This window comes from Falco peregrinus, chromosome 11 (genome assembly GCF_023634155.1).
Source record: "Falco peregrinus isolate bFalPer1 chromosome 11, bFalPer1.pri, whole genome shotgun sequence".
NCBI classification, from domain to species: domain Eukaryota; kingdom Metazoa; phylum Chordata; class Aves; order Falconiformes; family Falconidae; genus Falco; species Falco peregrinus.
Window position 1 is genome coordinate 6,025,056 of NC_073731.1, and position 17,771 is coordinate 6,042,826.

Below are 17,771 nucleotides of genomic sequence, written 5' to 3' on the forward strand. Positions count from 1 at the left end.
CTTCCATTATGATTATCAGTTTTGCATTGTGCTTATTCTAAACTGCGCGCTGCTGTTAGAGACAGTAGTAGTGCACTTTAATTTCCCATTGAAATTCTTGTGAGAGTTTGTATGTAGGGTACAGGAACATTTTGGCTGCGTGTAAATTATTTAAATCTCAAAGTTCTGGGATGTGGCCATACTTAAGCTAACAGCAAAAGGAGTGTGGTCAAGAAGTTCTATTTCTCCTCAGTAGCTTGGTCCAAATCCTAGGAACACTCTCAATATGTGTTAACTCGTTAATTTTACTGCAACTATCAAATAAATCTAAATACAGGCATAAGCACTGGCAACTATTAGCCAGCCAGTTCTATTAATTGAAACATGCTGATGTCATTGAAGATTCCTTCTTCAGCTGCATGCTTTAGCTGTCTAGATGCCATTAAAAAAAAAAAACAACGAAACCCCCCCCCCCCCCCCAAACCAAAACATGCCTTAAGCCACAGTCCGGAAGGATTAATGTCTACATGTTATTTATAATAAGCTTTGAGAATCGAGAGGAATGTGTAGGTCAACTAATTATACGTTGTTGGTTGCCTGTCTGTCATCTTACTATAGCGCTTGAATGACCAGAGATATTGCAATTTCAAATTGAGAAAACTGACTTCTTTTTCATTATTGAAAATTTTAGGTAGTAAATCTCATGCAAATACAATAATTTATTTCAGTGACCTAAACATGATAGTAAATATTGTGTGGAAAAGTGCTTTGGTCCCCAATTTGTTTTTTGTTTTAAACCACTAAAAGCTCCAGTCTGGAACTATGCTATTTTGTTGTAGCCTGTAAAGGATTGTGTTCCTTTTTTTTTTTTTTTTTTTTTTTTTGCATCCTTATAATAATTAATTTCAAACCAGTTAGACTAAATTTAAAAAAGAAAAGTATGTCATAATTGTGTAAACTGGAAACTTATGTAGCAAAAACATGTACCAGTTTTCTTTCAAACTTGTAATGGTTGATTCTTTAAGCAAAGTATTCCCAGCCAAGTTGCATAAAATGGGATGCTGGCCTTTCAAAATCACTTCTGTCCACTGGCGCAGCACATGCTGATATCTTAGCTGTCACAGCACGTGTGTTTTGTCATTTCTGACAGCCTGCGCATCTCAGTTCCTGATGATAGGCCATACTGGAAATCAGTATTTTTAATTACCATTTGTGTTTGGGTGGGAAAAAAAAAAATCATTTAAAGTACTGTGAACTTTCCCGAGTTCTTAAATTAATATCTACTGCTGAGTTTTCAAAGAGCCTGAAGGGAAGGTAGGTACTACTAGGTGTCTTAAGAAATTGAGACAGGTTAATGCAAGTCCAGTAGTAAAGCTAACTATCATGCCTGTCTTGGTATTGGGTTTTCTGGTTTTGTTTTGGATTGGGTTTTTTATTACTAGTCTTCCACATGATTTATGAATAGAAATTACTGGAGTTTTTGTGCTTCCTAAGTTTAGGGTAACAAAATTCTAGGAAAAATTTGTTGGACTACCCAATGTTGGGCACAGTACCTCAGAAGAAGTGTGATCCCTGGACAGGGAGTTTAAAGGAGAGAGACAGTATAATTAGAGTATGAGAAAAGAGGAAAGACTGAGTGAACTAGGATTGTTTAGCCTAGAAACAATAGTCTTTTTATTCAGATTGCTAGTTGGATTTTTGATTGCATTCAGTCATCAGTTAGAAAAACTGATAACTTACCTGTGTCCAGTGCTATTTTTTGTCTTTTGACATTAACAATATTTCTGTGTGCTCTGAGATTGCTAAGGGACAATACCTACAGAGTAGCACTAAACATTTGCTAAGCAGCCATGTTCATTGCCTCTTTTCAGTCTTATACATCTACAGCGTGACTCGTGACGAGCAGCACCAAACAGCAATGCAACTATTCAGAAACAGCTTTAGATGGAAACTGAAAAACTTCATTGCTTCAAGAGTTTGTTTCAAATCTGTCACTCAAAAATGTGTGTAGTTGAAAACAAAAAAACCCAGCCATTCACAAAGGGAGGTGGTAGTAGTCATTATCCACAGGATACTATTTTGTAAATACAGTAGCATCTTGGTTTTTTTGTTGAAGTTTCCCTTCCTTAAGCCTTGCCTCATAACTGGACACCATTGGGTGTCAGTTTTACACTGACTGTACTGATGTCCGTTGCTGTCCCTTGTTGCAAATGTAGTGCATGGAGAGCAAGCGATGACTGCTCACTCTCTCCCAAAATTAATGTTCTTGGTATTTGCCCCTACCTGAGGCCTCTCCGAGACATCCTGTTTGTTACAATTGTGCAGCAAACATTTGACGTATCGTTGGAGGCTCGTGCAGTGGCCAGTTTTGGTGCCTCCCTCTGTGCTGTGGGGTAGGTTACAGGTTGCTGGACTTGTCCAGATATCTGTTGTACTTCAGGACAGTGCCGGTGGGATCTGCAGTTCTTTTCTGCACATGCATGGACAGATCTCCTATGGGAGTGTTTTGTTTTTTTCTTCCATCAACCATCTGGAGTTCTTGTAGGCAGACTTGGTGAATTGCATCAGACAAGCAAAAATACCTGTGCTTCATGAGCAGTATGGAAGTGTATTTTCAGCATGTCACCTTCCAATTACCTGCCTGCTTGTATCCCAGCAGAGGTCTAGGCTGTGTCTGGGGTTCCAAAGAATCATTCGTTTTTGGATGCCAAGTGTCTGCTAACATGCCAGCACTCTACAACAAAAGCACAGATGTGAAAATTCACTCCAGTATCTTGCCCTGAGTACTTAAAAGCATTATGAGGCTTTGTCTGCTGTGTTTCTCTGCTTTCTGCTGGATGCTTCCAAGTTTCCAATTGATTTATTATTATTGTTATTATTTTTACTGTTATTACTGTTGTTATTGTCTTTGTAAGTTGTGACATTATTTTTTTCCATAAAGTGACAACCAGGCAATGAAGCAGATGAACTGCCTGTCCTAAACACTGCGTGGAGTAAGCATGTTGTCATCTGTCTCTCTCATTAGTCATCCCTAACATTAGATCATTTGATCAGTTGAATAACTTTTAGATAGATTACAGATTTTAGATAGATTACAGATCATGGGAAGATTGATCATTCGTTATCAATGTGTTTTAATTACTTGAGAGGTTTCTGCAAAAAGAGAAGGAAAAAATCCATGTACCATGGTGTCTAAGGTAAAATATATGGAAATCTCTTGAAGTGGGGATTACTTAAACAAGGAAAAACTTTTTCAGGGTAAAGGACAGTGAAGCACGTGAATAGGTTGCTTGCAGAGTTTGTTGCCTTTGGAGCACTAAAGGTGTTTGTGCAACACTTAGTCATATCAATCAAAATGGCCTTTTCAGGGGCTTGTTAATAGAGTAGATGACTCTTCTGAGTCTCCTTCCATACAAGGGCTTAATGTCTTTTTGGGGTTTTATTTGGGTTTGGGTTTGGTTTTTTGGAAGGAAGAGGTATTCTGATGAAAACTTCTTTCTAAATAAACATCCAAAAGATGCACATTTCTGTTGATTTAGTACTGTAGAATTTGGTGGCTTTCTATCTGAAAAATGCACACACCTTTTAAACACATCTTTCATTAAGTTCATGTCATTAATTTAACAAAGATATGTTGAAATTGTTATACGTTAACATTCAGAGATCTGCAAAACTGCCTGAAATCAGATATTTACTGACTTACTGAGATATATTGTCAATCATTTGTTACAACTAACAGCTGTGTCCCTTTGCCCAAGACTTGCAATCTTCTAAATCCTTTAAAAACAATTAAATTGTGTAGAAAAAATTTTAAACGGTTAACCAATAAAATGAGGCCTTTCAAAACAGTCTCTATGCATTGAATAATGCATATTTTATATAAATATAATCTTTATATATATGTATACACGTTTATATATAAAATAATAAAATAGGCTGTTAAGGCACAGGCCATTTTGAATGTGGTTGGCAGCACATCAGAAGATAAAACTTTCTGATTACTTTGGACCCTTTAGTTACTAAATGTTGATTTTAGAAAAGTTTACTAATTTTGTAGAGAGAAAGAATTTGAAGTAAACCTACCCAAAAGCTAAGTTCTTACCTAGTAGCAGAAGCTGTACTTGTTAATTTTTCCAAGCATGTAGACGACAGCAAGGGTTTATGCTGAAAAAAAAACCAGATTAAAGTGAAGCTAGTGTTCATGCTTCATAACTGTAGCTCACCACTAGTCACATCTTTTTACAGTGACACTTTGATATGCTACTATACTTGATGACATCTTCATATTGATTTTAATCTGTCCAATCTATTTGTATTCCCCACTGTTAAGAGTTCACTGCAAATAGGAATAAAACTTGCTACCTTTAATATGACTGAAGCTGTATTTTCAGGCAATGACCATTCTGGTAAACCACTCACAGTAAGAGTATCTAATAACGATGATTTAATATAGAGGGAATTACAGAACTAGGCCAAAAGTTTAAGTCTTGCTATAAATTACAGATTCCTCTGTGGCATTTAGATTATGAATATGTGGAATGTATCTCAGGAAACCGGTTCTGGATTGAAGCATATTCGAAGCGTGGAATAAGAATGAATGAGAAACCTGCAAGTTAACATGAAAATATTGCAGATCCAACACGATGACATTATGAATTTTACTTGGCTCAGCTATTAGAAATGACAGTATTGCTAGCTATAATTGAAGAGTGCCAAAATGAAGTAGAAGTGGGGTGCTTATTTAATCTTTAACTTGTATAATAGTGGAAATCTGTTAGACATTTCTGTGGGCATAATTCTCAAAATAGAATGGGGTAAATCCCATGATGACAAGAGCCAAAAACATATGCTTTATACTTGGAAAGATCTTCCAGGCTGTCCTGGAAGAATATGGTAGGTACTGTGGCAGTGCGTGACATTCAGAAAGTTGACCTTATGAACAAGTCAAGAAAAATTGTTAGTAAGCATTTGTGACGTTCAGAGCAGTGGACTGGGTGATCCAGGTAGAATTTTGATGCCAGGAAGAAAATGGCAGTGTCCTCAGTGTACCTTTGGTGGAACCAGACTTTCAGAGACCTGGCTGTGCTTTCATGTGGTTTGGATTTCACGCATTACTTGGACCAGATTTGCAATTGTATTTAAACATGTAGTAGTAGTACAAGTAACAATTCACTGTAGTTTAAAGAAGAATGTGAGTTAGCTGAGTCTGAGGTGATTCTGGCCGTTTCACTAAACTTCATCATCATTATTATATCCCCATGCTCCTGTGGAAGTGTAGCCCGTGGTTTGCAAACCTGTAGGTCAAGTAGCTGAATACATTTAAATGAGCAAACTTCTCCCAGCTGGCTACTTGGGTATATATATGTACTTAACTGGAAGCAGAAGTGTAGTGGTTGTGCAGTGTCAGATTAGGTGTTCTGATGAAAATAAACCCTGTGCTATATAAATTAATAACATTGTGCGTGGTGGATGATAACTAAGATTATTCTCTTAGGTAATCTCTGTTTTCTGCCGTTCATAGCCTTTTTCTTCGCTGAGAGGGGTCTGTTTTTGAGGGAAGCTATCTGACCATCTAACGAACAATGCTATATATAGTCAAGTTTATTACTGTACTAGAATTTTATTTTTAAATCCTGAAGGAATGTAAAAAGGAAAATTTCCTTCTACCTCTTAATCTTTTTGTTGTTTATTGTTTTTTTTAAAGGAATATTTGAATGCATATGCAATATGCTGAAATTAAGCTAAAAACATCAAATGGTTCTTAATTTAAGACCATTGATTCCTTCTGCTGTATCTCTGGATCTCTAGGTTCTGTATGCTTTGAGGTAACATTCTATTGTAAATGAATTCAATACACAAAACAGGCAATGCAGTTCAGTGAGACTTGCTAGTAAGGCATAAATTTCATTAAGCAGGTGGGACTGCCCTGGGAGGAAAATCAAAAGTTAAACCAGATCCTCTGGTTCTTCATCAAGGTATATATCCACTGGGTTTTCAGTCTCTGTGACATTCTACAGCTGTATTTTCTTGTCATACTTCCATTCAGCATCAGAACTCTATGTTAAAAAAATATTTGACTGTATTTACATTGAAACCATGCAAAGACCTTTATAAATGGCTTATAATTAAGAGCTGAGCAAAATTTTCACAGTGAAACCAAATGATACTGGCTAATCTTTATCTGGAAATTTCCCAGGTTAGTGATTCTGGATCCAGCATCCCTCTTTCGTTCTGCTAGATCTATATTGTTGGGTTTTTAGTTGGTTTTCCTTTTTTTTTTTTTTTTTTTTTTTTTTTTAACCTATAAGCTCTCTTCTGTGAGATTCATTTTACACCTATCTCAAATGTTTAGCAAGCAACTTTTTTTTCTTCCTCCTCTATCAGATGAACAAAATATAATGCCACTGATGCTTCAGATGGCTTGTATCACTTGTGACATGCAAGTGCCTCAGAGTACATTATACTCATGAGAAATATCTGTTACTGCTAGAGCTTCAAACTCTTGATGCAGCCAGAACTGTATGAAACCATGCAAACTAAATTCTCGGAAAGTATCCAAAAGGAATAACTAAAATTTATGTGTGTGTGTTTGCATTCATTTATTTGTCTCTAATCTGAATATTTTGGAGACAATCAGGTCAGATTTCCAAGTTTTATTTGCAACCATGTGGAAGATGCATGCAGTGATTCTTGCTTAATTATGGGCTGTCAAGGGCTTTGGGTGAAGCAGAAAATGTGAAAATTGTGAATGTGAAAATGGAGTCTCTCACACGGGTTATACTGGCTGATCTTCTGCCAGCAGAATGAGCAGGACTTGGATCCCTTGCACTTCTCAGGTGTCCCACTATCGCACTTCTCTGTCCCGTTGTTTGTAATAGGGACACTGGCCTTTTCTCTGAAGTTGACCGAACAGTTTTATTTCTTCTCTGTATGTTGACTGTTAGCACTTGTAATCGTTTACTTATGTCTTTTACAGAATATGAAAAAAAATAGGTTTGACATGCCATTCAAGATGTTTTTGAGATGGGTCACTTGCATCTAGCAAGTGGGTTGCTTACATGGGAACAGGGCAAATGCCTTATGGGGTTGGTTCTCTTGGGTCCTTCCTAAGAGGTGATTTGTAAGCTAACACGGGTCAGAGTCAGTGCAGAAAAATGCGTGCTTTCTCACGGCTGAATTTGCTTTATTTTCCAGAGTTGCAGTTGAAACTTAATCTTTCAACAATGGTTTTATTGAAGTAAACTTTCAGTTTCAGAGGCTAGAGTTCAAACCTGGGGTTTGGGTTTAACCTATGCTTTGCTGAAGTAATCCTACCTTGTAGCGCACCTGCCTGGAGAGGCTCATAGTTGGAAGACCGAAAGCTATTGAAGACCTGCATTTTCACCATCTTGGTTTGTTATTTAGGGGGACAGGTGCTGTTTCTGTGTTGTGAAAATGAGTATTACATCAATACTGCTAGTATGGAATAATGTATGGAGGATTCAGCAACTGCGGGCTGTTATTCTGAACAAAGGCAAGTGTTACTGAAGAGCGAGAATATTACTATAGTCTAAAACAATCTCTGATTGCTTCAAAGATTGCTTTGTGATATTTTAAGGGTTTCAGCCAGCCTGTTTTGAGTGACTGTAAATGTACTGCAAAGCAGCATGCACGCTAGTGTTGCAGCAGAAGGTGTGTTTGCCCTACATACATACCATAACGGGTAGAAATACTTAAGATCCCTGGGCAAGCACTGAATGAGGTGGAAGCAGCCTAGTTGTAGTAATGTGGAGCTCTGTGTGGCTGAGAAGCGGACTAAATTAACCTGCACAGTGAAGTTGCTTCTAGACCCCAGAAAACATGGCACAACACTGCCAGCTCAGAGCTGGCTTGCACATCTACGTGTTATGCTGCACAGCAGAAATGTACCCATTGAAGACTTGAATAAAAAATTCTGTGCTGTTGTAGTCTGAGCTACTTTTTCGCTGTTACCAGCTTGTGTATCAGGTACATCTGATCTTTGACCAAGGTTACTGCTCAGAGACCACCTAGTTCCAGTTGGAAACATCACTTAATTGATGCCGGAAGATTTTTGTGTGTGAAGAGAATGGTGGATTGAGGCATCACATTCTCCAAGAATCCTCTGTACTCTTGATGTAGGAAGAAAGGGATGTGTCTTAAAGCCCATGTGTGAAAACAAGGAAAAAACCCTTCATTTAAAAAAAAAAAATCTTGTTTAACATTGACTGAAATTTTAAACATATAGCACAAAATTTTCAAGAATATTTTTATAAATGCGTAAACTGGTCTTATGGCATTTTACCTCTAAAGCAGGTCTGTGGGGACATGTCTTAATTTCAGCCACAGATAGGATTACAGAGTGGGTGGCTTTGCTTTGCAGTGTAGTATTGCTGTTAGACTTTGTGTTCCTCAAGTTAAATTTGTGGCACATGCCAGAGACTACAGTAGTAGTGGTTCAGGTAGCATGTCTAGAACTTTTATTTATAGTTGTACCTTTTTGTTAGCTTTGGATCTTGTGGCAGTTTTTGTCCTGGCATATATCAACCTGGTTTATATCCTGGTTTCATACTTCTCCTCCAAAACAAAGCCAAAACTTTTAAGAAAGGTAGGTTTGGATAGAAATGATATTACTTTGTGCCTATCAGGACCCAGTCAAAAGGCAAAAGGAGGTCTTATTTCTTTAATTATAACATTACTGTCCCTTACAGAAGCTTGAAAAGAGCAGCCTTTGTTGCCTAGATCTGATAGTTCTGCCACAGTGATGTGTTTGCCTGAGTAACTTATTCCTTCTTATCTTTGTGTGAGTTTGGATTTCCAATAGAAAGTGCGGTTTCTCTGGTTATCACATCCAGTACCTGCATGACCTTATATTCAACCTGATTTTCAATATTACTGTCTTGAACTTTACAATCAAGTGGTTCTTTAACTATAGCTTCAAAAACGAACTAAGAATAAATTTTGCCCATCTTTGTTCTGCTTAATAGTTCTGCTATCTTTTTTTGTTCACACAGGATTTATTAAAAAGAAAAAAAACAGCTCCTGAAAACATTTCAATTTACTAGCTATGGTAGCTGTAGCTGTGGTTTTGCTTTTTCATGTTACAGTGAGCTAGTTCTTATATGCCTTTGTAAACAGGTTAAGTTTCTACTTAGAGCAGAGTTTGCGGTCTGTTGTAAAATTTACAGAAAGAGCAAACTTGTTTGAAAATTGGTAGATCAGACCAGTAGTTCTGACAAAAGGTATTGCAGAGAATCAATGCTGAGAGAAAGCATACTCACAGCCAACCAGTTTTCAAAATCACAATAGTCTTTCCCAGTGGTGTGTGTGATACCAGCTTGGCTGGCCCAGTTATCACAGTTTGCTGCCACCAAAATTGTTGGTGCTCTCGCTTCTCTCATCTTCTCTCAGCCACATGCTACCAGTCTTTCCTTTATGCTGGTTCTGGTCATGACCTGATGCCTGTGTGACCAAGGATACAGCGCACAAAGCTAGCAGAAATTAAGAAGTGAATAGCTTTCCACCACCATACACAGATGAACTGGCTAAGCTGGGATCACTTGGGCTAGCAGGAAATGGATCCATCCAAAAGGAAGACGCGAGGGGTTAGGACTGCTCTTTTCAGTGAGAGGGAGTTGGATTGACTCCTTTTATTGTCCCTGACTACTCCAAAAGGGCTCATGGTTTTTTGCTGGCTTTCTGAACAAGCAGCTGTCTGTTGAATTTTCCCATTTTGTCTGCAGTTAGGTTACTCTGGTTACCTCTGATAAGTGTCTCCAGCACACACTGGTAACAGTTAACTTGAAAACGGTGGTGTCCACTGCTCTGCCCTTTTACAAATCCTAATAGGTTGTGTGTCTTAATGTGGTTAACCAAGGATACTCTGAGGCAGGCACAGTTCATGCTTTCTTACACACAGATCTTTGTGTGTCAGGTTGTATACTGCAGTGAACAATATTATTAACACTTACCTAGCCCATGCTATCGAGAATTTTTGAGAATACCGTAGAAATGCAACTTTGGAAGGGAAAGCTACAACTATAAAATCTGTTCTTTCTGCTTCTGTGCCAGCCACTTCTGTTTCAGGAGAAGCAGTAGCCTATTCTCTGTGCTGCTTTTGTCTCCTATCCAAAAAACCTTGCCAACAAACTGGTACCTCAGTAAGCACAGCCTGGGTGCCTGCCTTCAGGAGGCTTCTGCCAGCTGCTCATCATAAAAAAACCCCAAAAACCAAACAAACAGGAAAAAAACCCCACCCCCCAAAACAACAACCAAAATCCCACCTGAAAGCAAAGCAAACCAAACCACTACCCAGAAAACAACTTGCTGACCACTGTCAGTATGACTTGGGAAGGCATGGGGCTTTCCAGAGAAACACCAGCTGGGCCTATTCCCTTTTCCATACATATGCCATTTCACTCAGATGCCCAATAGAACTGCATGTATGGAGCAAAGAAGGAGTTTAATTCAGCAGTGCCAGGATTCTGCAGAGCACCCTCTAACATGCATGGGAACTGTGCAGAAACAAAGATTGCAAGAGTGTGCTGACAAAAAGAAGTATTTATTGATCTAAAACCTATATTAATATTTATTTTAAGAAAACAAGCAAAGAAAAAAAGAAACAAACCCCCAAGTACAACCTTCCTGATGCAAGCTTTCAATTTGTAAAGTGTAACTCACCTATAATGTGTAGTTATACAATAGAATCACCTTCCCTTGTGATGCTGAAAAACCCCATTCTTGTTTTTAACAGAGGGGAGCATTCTGACTTGGAAAAACAGTAATTTAAGGAGACTGGAAACCAGAAGTGCTCAGTGGTGGGGCAGTACTTTGTGAGCAGAAAGATCTGTACAGTAAGATTTTTAATGTGGAAAAGCTGCCATTTTCTTCCCTTGTAACAACCTTCCTGTAGGTATTCCCAAGTCCTTGATTGTTTTCTTGTGGAGTGGTCAGTTCTCTCTTCTTCAGATCCTCTGACTGGCAGTGCACTTTGTGGTTCGATGACAGAGAAGAGTTAGTTAGGGTCTTGGATGAGGATGAAGATAATTTTTCAAAAATTATCCTCAGGATGTTAGGACTGCTCTGGGAATAAATGGGGTGCAGGAAGATGGGAAGTGGAACTTTGATACATAATTTGACAATCCACTGGTGAGCATGCCAGAGCGGTTTCTGTCACATCACATTGTCCGTTAATTCTTTTGGCAAGTTGTATTTCCTATGGGAGTCAGCTACAATGAATGGTGTCCAAAGATAGTGTTTCTTCTTAAGCTTTTTCCATGGTATGCAGCTTAGTTTCCAACATACAAGTTGCACATGCTGACAAGAATCAGATGCACCTGTTCCTTGACCATGACCCACTGCACAGATGCAGATTTATAGAGCCTAAAAATCAGGACTGAAGGGTGTGTACCAGTTAAGCTGGGTAATTTCACTGTCAGGAGATATTTTTACTATAAATTATATGCTTGCATCTATGTTTAGAGTGATTATAATTATGTCAGAAGTTTTGTTATATAAAAATAAGCAGCTGCTAAAGACTAAGGCAGCTAGGAACCACAAAGCGTTGAATGCACTGATTCACATGTGGTAACGCTTTTTCTAATGTGCCCATTGGGATTTCTTGCCTAAACTTTACCTTTACTGCCTGCTTCAGCAAAGCATCTTGCTCTATCAATCTTAACAGAGCTTCTTCAGTTGTATTTCTGCTTTTCTTATGCACTGGACTGTGAGAGGTGTTCTGTCATCATCTTCTCAATAACATCTGCAATTTGATTATAAGCTCCAGACTTTTCATTACAAAGCAACACTACACAGTATTGTACGTATATACTGTATATATACACAGTATATCTAAATTCTTCACGTTGCATATAAATTAAGTATATGTTATATTTTATAGAAATACATATATTTGTTTTAAAATATATATTTGTCATATTAGGTATATATAAGATACTGTGTATATATATACACACACACATAATATGTATATTCTTCACCTTTTCCCTGGGCTTGTCTCTAAAATCCCAGAAGTTTTATAAAGATACCAGGAATGCATTCGTTGTATGTATGCAGAAAGTGTGATTTGCAGCAGTATAGCACGCACATCATTGTGCTTAGCAAGGAAGGAGCAAAGAGGTTTGCTAGCCAAGGGCAAAGAGCTTTCTTCTTTAAGCTTTCAGTCAAAGAACAGTCTAGACATTTTTATCACATTAAACAGTCTGGAGCATTTAATAGGTATGTGACAGGAAGAAAAGCAGTCTGAACTAGCTGACCAGTTTTCTTATGGGAAAAGCCTTCTGGGCCCAAGTTTTTATTCTTTGTAATGGTAGTTATTATGCTGGAAATGCTTAATGGTGGAATATGAAGCAAAGCTGGCTTTAGACAAGTGAAAATGTTATCCTCACTTTCTGTGGGGTCTGCTGTGCTTCGTGTGTGACACTGCTATTGATTTTGACCGGCACCATACTTGATAAATGCATGTGCCACTTGTTCCTAAGTTGTAGGAGGCCAGAGTGGATAGTGGTAGCATTGGTATAAGTACCACAGAACACTTCAGTGCATGCAGCCAGTGCAAATGGCAAAACATTTTCTTTCTGTCTGCTAGGGTCCTTTTATCAATTTTTTTGTCTAACAAGTTGCATCTGCTGATTTCTACTGCATCTGATGGCTTCCAAACAGACTCCTCTGCCTTTGACCTCCACACTCTTGTCTAGAATCAGTTCTTTCACCTTCCCACGCATTTTGCCCACACAGCCCTTGGATAGTCTGCAGTACAGGAGAATGCTGAACTCTTGTCTCTGGGAGCCCTGCCATTCCCACTCTGGAGCTGTCACAATAAATAATCCCATGCTCCTGTTGCCTGGAATGCTGGCACTGTTCTTGCCACTTCTTTACCCCACACACATAGACACCAGTGTTTTGTTTTGTTGGTCAGTCTTAATGTATATTGCACCCTGTTCCTTCCTTTCCAGCCTTACTGCAGAAACCCAGCTTCATACTTGGAATAATCTCTAAAAATATCTTTGCTTGTGCTATCCCAAACTGCTTCCATTTCATCCAAATGGTATCCAAACAGCCTACTGTTCTAGCATTGTGAAAATGCTGCCGCCTTCCCTTTTCATTTTAGCTATATGGCCTGCTCGGACACTCCATTATTCTGTTGAAGCTGCATCAGTGTCAGACACCCCATATCTGCTTTCTGTATTTTTTCTGTTCTTAGTTCCCTCCTCCTCATTTCAATTCTTGTGTCTTCTGCACACACCTGTTTAATATTTTTCTCCCCTAATGGTTGTCCAGAGTCAAGAATGTCTTCATATTCCAGCATGATGATGTGCATACTCTCACCTTTCTAGGGAGAGAAGAGAAAGCAGTGCTTATCTTCTGTGTGAGCGTGTTCCCTTCTGTACCTGTCTCAGTATGAGTGTCCCAGTTCACCCCGGTAGAAGTGGAGGTCCAAGCAGCAGGTGACGGTAAAGAACAGTGATGAAGAGACTTGGAGAAGTAACAGCTCCCCCTTTTCTTTCCTGCTGTTCAACATTGAATTGCATCTTAATGTTAGGAATTTAGAGAAAGTAAGTCCTCTGACTCTGGTATCTCCAGCTGGTCCAGAAAAATCTGAATAAAGTGAACATCTCAGCATGCTGTAAAGCCTGTTGTTTATTATGAGATGTCAAATAAGTGTTCAAAATGCGTTGTGTATGCCAGCATGCCATACCAGCAGTCCTGATTGGCAGACTGGCTCTCCTTTTTTGTCTTCATCCTGGACAAATAGGTTACATACCAACACTTTTATTTTTATCCCTTTTGGAACACTGTGTCAAATCATCCATTTGCAGCAATAAAAAAATTGAGATGCCTTTCTTCCAGAAATTTTCTTATATATATTGTGAATAGCTGAACAAGCCAAAATGGATACAGCACAACGATTTGGAGAGGCTGCTGGCTTGCAACACTCTTCCACCCTCTCTTCAGTAGCCGACATGCCTGGGTTTGTCCTATTTTTTAGACAGGCCATACGTTAATATTCAGAAAAAAAATTAGTGACATCTTTCTCAAGTAATGTAAATAACTGAATACCTCAGTAATGAGTATTTTAGCACTTTAAACTGTTTTATCAGATAAACTTACATCAGATGTCTCACACAGTCTCATTTTACCCCAAAGAGACAGTCATCAATTCAATCACGACTGATGTGACAGGAGCCATAGCACAATGTCAAGAGAGTTGTTTTAATATTTGATCGGTAGAAATGTATATGCAGACTGCATGGTTTCTCTGAGACAGGGATTCGTGAAAGAGACTGTGATGCTGTATTTTATGCACCCCCATCTTCTGTTTATGGTTAACTATGAACTTCTCAGCTAAAGAATTGGTACCTTTTTAAAAAAAAAAAAATATCTGTGGTTCCATCACCTGCACAGTGTTTCTTGCTCTGTCTCCATTGCTTTTAGGGCTTCTGAGCAGTGGTACAACAGCCATTTAAAAAGAAATCTGGCTGAAACAAATTTACGAGAAATGCTTACCCTGCCACCTACCTATGATAAGGAAGTAATAATAGTAATTTGAGTTCAGAACCGGTTGCTTTTCCTCTTGAAACTCTAGGAAGTTAAAGCTATAAATAGTTGATAACCTGGTATATCTTAAACATGGCTGTCCATGTTTGGACAACTGTGCTGCTGGAAAGGGGACTTTTAGATTTCCAAATGATAGGCAGCATTTTATTTTTAGCCTTGTCATATATTGTGCTTAGAACTGTGGTGATTTCATCTTCAGCAAAATACATAGTTGTTTATTAGCAAGTTTAATACTGGATGTTATTGGTGATTATATAATGTGTATAACATAACTTTTAGCTTTGGGATGTCTTGCTATCAGTGTTTTCAAACTCTCCATGTAGGTAAATAATTAGCATCACTAAGTGTGTAATTAAGACAAGTCTTGCTAGCCTCATTCTTTAGAGGGGAGAAAAAAGGAAAATGGGAAATGGCAAAGTGTCCATTCAGGACTCCAGAGCAGCCTGGCTAAACATCAGCTTTAACCCAGATCCCTTGACTTCCAGTTTGTCCAAAGGGGCTGTGTTTTCCCTGAACAATTGGTGATGAATGTTGTTTCTGCATACAACAGGTAGAACATTTGGGAGTGAGGGAAATAAGTTGAGCCTATACGACAACGTTTAGTCCAGGCAGTTTATAATTACTTTGCCCCCATTTGTTAAATGTCATCCTGATTCATAGATCTGCTTTTTGCTCAGTGATGTTGAAGTGCACACCATGAGCACCACACGTGTTTCTTTGCCTGATACTGTCTGGGAGGAATCAGAGAAAGAGCCTTCATTAAAGACAATCAGTATGTTCTGTTTCTTTATATTTTTTTCTGTGATTTGAACATGAAGTCTTGGCAGAAAAATAAAATGAAACCAACCAACATAAAGCCCTGAGGGAGCTGCTGTCTGCTCCAGCCATGCATTAGCTAGGGCAGGGTATGGCTGCTTTGCTGCTGCTCATACTTGAACTCAAGTTGTATCACAGAACTGAGGAAGGAAGAAAAGCTGCATCTACAAATCTCTGCTACCCAGGACTTGGATTTACTGCAGCTGCTGGGGCTGTGTGATCAGAAGGGTGGTGGATAATTTCCATTCCAAACAGCTGATAATGCCGTGCCTGCATTCCCCTACTTCCTAGCTGAGACTTGATTCAGGGCATGAGCCAACATGCGAGTAAGCAGGATAACAGAGGAAGTAAAGGCTGATGGAAACAAGAAAAAAAGGTTATCTGGTGCAAAGAAGGAGTGTACTGATCAACTACAGATACTAGGTCTATGTTTCTTGATTTTCATTCCATATTATCGTCTCTTGTTTAAAGCAGGGGATGAAAAACCTGCAATCTCTAGGGTGTAAAGTGGGTGCTGAGATGAAATCTGAATGGCATTATGACTTTTAGGATAGAAAAATTTTCTGACCAGTGCCATGGGTTAAATTGCACAATGACAATCTCACGTAAAAGTATGAAAACCCTGTGTGTTTTTATGGTGACTGTAGTTGTAGGCTGTATCCAGGGTATCAAGAAATTTGCAATGAATTTAAACTTTCAGCAAATACCTACTTTTAACATACTCCCAACTTCAAAATACCAAACGCAGCTTTTTGATGATAATGCTGTTTAGACCACTGGAACAATTGCCAAAGATCACCTTAGCTTCGTCTGAAATTTTAAGCCAGCAGTGTGGCTCACTCCTGTTTTTTCAGAAATCATCTAGAAAACCAGTTAGAGTGGAACACTACAATTTATAATGTCACTTTCCTAATTCTAGATTTTGAAGTAACATCTATGTTCCTTACAGCTTATTAGTTTCTAAAATATCTGTGTATTTTGAGCAAACTCGTATTAAGTCATGTCAAAATTTTATTAAAGTTTGAACTAAAGTATGTGACCATAGAAGGGATTATTTTGAACACACAGAGATTTAGAAGTTATTACTAAAATATGATCTTGACCTTTCATTACCTTTTATTAATACAAGGTCTGAGTCTGTGTCATTGTTTGGAAAAAGACAACTGTGTTCTCAGGACCTGGTTAAGGAGCAGCTGACATTTGTAGTTTGTTTTATTTTTGTTTGAGGTACTAGCTTGTGTTATTTCCAAAACTTTTACTTGCACTTTAAAATGAAAGACTGCTGATATTTATCTGGTTTGGTAGTTTGTGTTGCCTTTTCTATGATATTTGTAGTTAATAATTTGGTCTTAGAATTTTGCAGTTGTGTGTCCTAGGATGCCCTAACTCTTGCATTTGTAACAGGAACGATGCTCACTTAAGGTTATTTGGTGTTTATCTGTACTCCACCAGAATTCTTAGGATTTTAATTCCAAACATCTATTTTTGCCTTCCTATCACATTGAAGTACAGGAATCACTTCTGCTTGAGGTCTTTTAGAGTACTAAGCCTTAAAAAGAGTTCTAAATGTCAAACTCGCTCCTGATTTTAATTAAATAATTAATACAAACACTTTGCACATGTGTTCCTAAAAGGGAGACACACTACTCACTGACTTAAAAGATGTGTTATCTGTCAGCTACAGATTAAACAACAGTAGAAATCAAGTACAGAATTTATTGCTCAAAGAGCATATTGAAGAATGGGGTTTTTTAGCAAATCTGACATGTCCCTTTCCTTTAGGGCTCATTGCTATAATTATACAAGGTGTCAGACTTTACAAGACTGCAAAGGAGAATTTGAGCTTCAGTAATTCAGAAAATACTTGAGGTATTTTTAAAATGCTATGTATTTGTGAGTGGTTTTTTTATTGTTATCATTACATGAAGCAGCCTTTGTTTTAACAATTTTCTTTAATCGAAAGCTGTAGAGTGAAGTAATTAAACTTAACAAAAGTCACTGCTGGTTAAATCAGGATACATTGTATACATACATCACATGCTATAGCAATTCAGAAAAGATCTTACACAACTATTACACAAACCATTGCTTTCATCAAAGTCCAGTTTGTTCTGTATTACTACCTGGGAGGAGATGGCTTCCAGGAAATAGGGTGCTTGACTTTATACTAAAAATAAGTCTTGAACATGTCTAACACTTCTGCTTAACTAAAGGTGAAACTGTAGTGCCTTCCACATTTTAGACCACTTTATATATGGTTATTGTGTATTATTGGAATGCGACAAAACAGGGAAAGTTCTAAGTAAAGCATTTTCATCATATGTTCATGTTATGAAATGAAGGTCACTTGACAGGTCAAAAGCAAGAAGTTACCATTACATGGATATTGAATAATACAAGTA

General features: G+C 38.1%; 1 protein-coding gene across 7 annotated transcripts in view; it reads left to right on the forward strand.

Annotated features, from left to right (window-relative positions):
• The window catches only part of PLCB4 (phospholipase C beta 4), a 208,597-nt gene that overhangs the window by 89,305 nt on the left and 101,521 nt on the right, over positions 1–17,771 (forward strand). For 4 of the 7 annotated variants that reach the window (XM_055816320.1, XM_055816321.1, XM_055816323.1 and 1 more), the window contains one exon: positions 13,332–13,550. The exons of the other annotated variants lie outside the window; for them this stretch is intronic. The gene's annotated coding sequence lies outside the window, so the exon portion shown is untranslated. The remainder of the gene's footprint in view (positions 1–13,331; positions 13,551–17,771) is intronic. 7 annotated transcript variants of the gene reach the window in all.